This window comes from Squalius cephalus, assembly GCF_949319135.1.
Source record: "Squalius cephalus genome assembly, chromosome: 4".
NCBI classification, from domain to species: Eukaryota; Metazoa; Chordata; class Actinopteri; order Cypriniformes; family Leuciscidae; genus Squalius; species Squalius cephalus.
Window position 1 is genome coordinate 35,995,993 of NC_137125.1, and position 6,204 is coordinate 36,002,196.

Sequence of the window (6,204 nt, forward strand, 5' to 3'; positions counted from 1 at the left end):
ACATACACTAACAATCCAGTAGAGCAAAGCAGCAGTATTGAAGCCAAAACCAATATGCACAGTGATATTTTATTACTGCCTTCCATTTTAGCAGCAGTTCTGACAGGAAAAAATAGATATTATTAGTTTGCTGATCTCTGACCTGTGTTGATCCATGGCTCTGCATTACAGTTGCAAAAAGGCGCCATCATTTACTGATACAACAAACCACTCATGTCAGTCTGAAATGGACTGTAAAGAAATAACCAGACCACACATGTAGGCCTGGAATAGACAGAAAACATGTTTAATAGAATGTAAATCTATCATATAGGCAGAGTAAAACACACAATTGTATAATGGGCCTTTTCAAACACACTTTTAAATAACTTGCTAACTCACAATAACTTGCTGTCAAAAGTAGTGCTAATAAACGTTGATGCTATGCTGTCTTCAAGTTCTCCAGGGATGTTTTAATGAGTTGTGAAATCATCAGTAAAACATGATGTGTGTTCAAGTGATCTTGTTTGGAATAAAATGTGCGCTTTAAGCATTTTTTTCCTTCCTGTCTTTACTTCCGAACAAAAACAGTTAGCTTGTTAGCTCTACTGCTACAAAAGGATGCACATTAGAGTATTGTTAAAGGAGAACTCTGGTCAATTTTAACATTGAGCTCATTTTTTTGTACATTTGGAGTGCTGTCAATGCAGAGAACAACGACAAAAATCGGTGTTGCCTGCACCGTGTTATCCTCTTTTTAATATTTGCACCCTGTTGACTTCAATGGGGCAAGTTTTAAACCTGCTTTTAGCCTCTTAACATCCTTGATGTGTCATTACAAGTGCACAGGTCATGTGAGTGATTCCTTCGGAGTGAACGCGGGTCAATCTGACTGCAGTAGATGTGAAAGATATGAATAAAAATGATATTTATTTAGCCAGCGCTCATACCTGTATTTACATCCTGTTTTCGGTCAAAGTCCATAGTAATCGATTGTCGAGTTCACGCGCATTGGTTTAGTACCTATGATCATGCGCGTGAACTCGACAATCGATTACTATGGACTTTGACCGAAAACAGGATGTAAATACAGGTATGAGCGCTGGCTAAATAAATATCATTTTTATTCATATCTTTCACATCTACTGCAGTCAGATTGACCCGCGTTCACTCCAAAGGAATCACTCACATGACCTGTGCACTTGTAATGACACATCAAGGATGTTGCGAGGCTAAAAGCAGGTTTAAAACTTGCCCCATTGAAGTCAACAGGGTGCAAATTTTAAAAAGAGGATAACACGGTGTAGGCAACACCGATTTTTGTCGTTGTTCTCTGTATTGACAGCACTCCAAATGTACAAAAAAATGAACCGGAGTTCTCCTTTAATGCCTCATCTATGTATTTTATAATTCTTGTGCTGCCCCAAAGAATGATGAGAAACATGGTTTTATCACACAAGAATGTCTCTTCAATAATAATAATAATAAAAAAATAAAAAAAAACAGCTAAATGAGTAGTTAGCATACAGGCTAATGATGATTACGACATCATGGTGTCTCTCGAGTGCAGTCATCTCAAAAATACCATCATTCTGGTATGACTTGAAGGCTGCATTGCACACCAGTGCAATAGCCCTTCTGCAGGCTAAACCAAGGTTAGCATTAGCATCATAGCCTTTGGTTGTGTGAAGGCTTTAATTCAACACTCATGTGTTGGGTTAGATCACATCTTATTTGCTAGCCAGGGCACATTCGCTCAAGCATAATAAACTCCTCAAAACCGGGGTCATGCACAATTCATCTGGCTCCCTGTTTCCATCACCTCCACGCCAACTCCCTCAGGGGCGAAATGCAAGGCTACGAAGAGAGAAAGACAAAAAGTGAACTCCTGTCATTCAGTATTACTTAGAAAGGAAACCATTCACCATTTTTCAAGCAGGTTGTGCCATTCTCCAACACACTTATTTTCCAGACTAAGCTGTTGTTGAAATTTGATCAATCTGCATGACAGCTGTTACTCTAAGGCTGGATCTGTGAAGTATTCTGTCATTATTTACACACCCTCATGTTGTTCCAAACTATTATCTTGTATGCAGGAAATATTTTGAAGAATATTCACATCGCTTTTTCCGATACAATAGTGAAATCTATGAATCCAACAAAGGCTCATTGGAAATGTATGCTTGTATGTTGAAATGACCACTAGTGGCAATAAAACACAACTTTTATTCCTTTTTCACAAAAACTTACTTGTTTGCTCAGCAGGTACAGTGTTGCACACTTGCGATGCGTGAAACCAACGCTATCTCACGACCAATTCGTACGAATTCGTACGAATGATAAAAAGTTGGCTAATTCGTACTAATTCGTACAACCTCACTCGTACGAATTTGTACGATTTGTCTAAACCCACGTGATGGGTAGGTTTAGGGGCGGGGTCAGGGGTAGGTCATTCGTATGAATTCATACGAATTGGCCAATTCGTAAAATATGTACGATTTTGCAAAAATCGTACTAATTCGTACGAGTCAGGTCGTATGAATTCGTACGAATAAGCCACCTCGTAGAATTTGTACGTTTTCCCGTGAGATCGGGCTCGTGAAACACAAGTCATGACACTCGACAAAAGAGCTCAAAGAATTGTAGAAGCAAGATAAAATGGCAATGGATTATTTCAGGAAACACATTTTTATCTCACGTTTGCTTCTGTTAACACTATTGGTTAGGTTTAGGGTATGGTTTAATGTAAGTGGTACATTATTTTAAAACGCTATAGCGCATTAACCGTTTATTGCCACTCACTGGACATTTCATTTCCAAACTGCAGAAATACATGCATATCTTGCCACATTCATAACCATCGGTTTCAGAGAAAACTGAACGCGCTTTTAGTGCCATCCACTGAACATTTCACTTTCATTGTGCAGCGACGTGCAAGAACATCATATCATTTTGCAGATATGTCACCAAATGCATTTTTTTCCAATGAGTCTGAGTTGATGAAAGCATAATAAAGTCACAAATATTGCAGTTATGAGATATGAAATCATAATTCTGTGACATAAAGTCACAATTAACTTGTTTATTGTTTTTTTTTTCTGTTTTTTTTAAGCTGACACAACAACAGGCTTTGATATGAAGAAGATTAAATAATGACAGAAATTCTATTTTTGAATGAAAATGTGTGAGAAACAAAATGATGCAGCGTTCATTCAGAGGAATAGACAATTCGCTAATGTCCAGGTTGTACAATTGAGTTTCTATATATATGAAACACCTGGTGTACAAATCGTCATTGTACGTGGAAATAAAGACACAATGAGAAGAGGAAACAAAAATGAGATTCGGAGCTCCAAACAGCAGCAATATAATTATGAAACAAATGCCCAATCATAAGAAAACAGAGGAAATAGGACACACTGCTATGGCATATCAATGGTGTTACGATTACAAATCCTACAGCTTAAAGTCAACATGAAATCAAATTAATACACATTACTGGTTTCTGTGCCTCTAAAACAAATTAGTTTCTCTTATGTAATATTGCAAACAGCTATTTAGGCAATGTTTACAGTACATTAACGTTAATTTAATAAAAATTACGACAATAATAGAAAATAACGTAAAAAAGAATCACCAATGTGGGTCATCGAGCATGATTTTCACCTTTACGTTTCTAAACATAAATTTATGTCTGGCTCCATTATGGTAACACCCACTTTTCATGGTCCAATCGAAATTTTCACTAAATATCATGTATCACTTTACACATCCTTAACACATTACACAGTGGAAGCAAAATAGGTGGTGAATTCTGTTTCATGTTGACTTTAATGTTTCAATGACAGCTTTTATCAGAAATGGATGGATTGTGGGTATATCAGAGCTAATTCTTTGCTGCTTTATATGCTGATATATGAGCTACATACAAGCAAAACAAAAATAAACCATTGAAATGTTTTCCATTCAGCTGGGGAAAAACAACTAGATAAAGCCAGACAAACATTTAGGTTAAAGTGTTTTGTGCCAACAATGTGCATCTCAGTTGATGTTCCAAGTGTTACTTGGCTCTCGAAAATCTTCAAACAAGAGTTTTAGGAGTGAAGCAGCAGAGATAATGCTGACGATGTGTCTCTTGGGCGTTTTATGTAGTTGTGAGTATTGATGAAGGAATATCACAATGAAACCATGTTACATTGTCTGAGTCATGTGACGACAGTAATGCAGCATTCTGTCATCTTTTCACAGAATGTCAGACAAACATACAACGTGTCCAAAGATGGTTGCTGGGATCGAATGGCCTTTTCACAATGGCCTTATACGTTCCAAGTTGCTACATAAAGTTCAAGTACAAGCATTAAAAGATCTCAGTCTTCTTTCAGGTACTCTCTGAAATTCCTGAGCGTGAGAACTATAGCCGTTGCAAACAGGGTTCGCTGGCTGTGATTGGCTCTTTTTTCTATTGTTGAGCCGGGATACATTGCCACATACTAAAAGCCCTTTCACATGACTCGTGTCAGGGCTTTAACACAGCCCTCTGCACTCTTTGACCTTCGCAAAGGCTATTTTACGAAATTGCTAGGTAGTAAACAGTGAACATAGTGAAAGCTAACGGAAGAGGTGACATGTATTTGAGCTTAACTCTTTCCCCGCCATTGACGGAATTTTCCATCATTTATGAGACAACGCTTCCCCGCCATTGACAGAATTTTCGGTTATACGGTAGGGGGTGCTATTACACATCTTCTGAAAGAGTACTGAATCTCTGGATCAGAACACAGGCGGAAAAGGAACAGAAACAAGCAATAAAAGCATTGCTTATGCATGTTGTAGACTTTGGAGAAAAATAAACACGATTTTCTTTTCTTCAACAATTTACTTTTTTATGAAACTTACCCACAGAAAAGTGTTGATAAAGAAAGAATGCATGAAGCTAGAATATAACGTTGTTTTTTGTTGTTTAAAAGCAGATGCTCTATTCTTTCTTTTGATATATTGCATGTTCAGATATTCATACAACTAAATATTTTTGGGCCCATTACATTTTTGTCAAAATGATCAAAAACGCTGGTGGTGACTGGCAACTAAAAAAAAAAAAAAAAAAAAAAATGCTAACAGGGAAAGTCAAAACAGGAAAAAAGTCCAACGCAAATATTTCAGCCTTAAAACCTGCATCTTATTCACCAACCAGATTAAAAACACTCTATAAACTGATCTCTATTTTTCTACCCAAATAAAATGTATTATAGAAATTGAGTAATTCACAAAAGGTCCATGTTAATAGCTTGCAATTGTACATATTTTTAGAGATTCCAGACAACAACATAGTGTCGGCCCAGGGCTGCGTTGCCCAAAAGCATCGTAAACCTAAGTTGATCGTAGAGACCATTGGTGGCAATTATTCTAAGATCAACTTAAGCTTACGATGCTTTTGGGAAACCCAGCCCAGATCCGGCCCACATCTGGTAAGCGTGGAATCCACACGTGGCCCAGATCTGGGCCGACACTATCTGCGTGTCATCCCTGACACGTTGCTGTCAGGGATGGCATCTATAATGCATCAAATGATGATCAAACAATGGTGAAGAGTGTCATAAATGGCCATTTATACTTATTCAGTCCACCGGAGCAATGCTGTACTTTCCTTGTAAAGCATGTCAGATTGTGGTAGTCCGCTGGGATTGTGACGAAATAATGTATTTAATATGATTTTTGGCAATGTTTGTGCCAAGATTTGCAAATCAGGTGCTAAAACAAGAACATGCAAATTAATGGTGCTAAAGGTAGGTGCAATTCATTAGCGAATTCCCCTTGAATATTGAAAACATGTTTTCATTTGTTGCATTGGCACTGCTCACGTGATGATAAGTCATGCAAATTTTCTGGTAATTATATTATATTTCAAAAGATAAGCAGAAAATGAGGTCAAGGTTGAAATTGTCTTCATTTTGAGAGTCGTGTTCCAACGTTTGACCCAAGCCTCAACACACTTGGGAACAATGGTACAAGTCATGTGAAAGAGCCTTATTACTTTCTACATTCTTAATTTACACACATATATCAGTTAAAAGAAGTGACATAAAAGACATTTTCAAAGATAGGTGATAAGGAAGTAAATCACATTTCACAGGGATACAACATCAGCCACATAAGTGGGGGAAGAAACAGTTTGTGGCAAATGGTACTGCTTAAATGTATATTATATATATATATATTTTTTTTTTT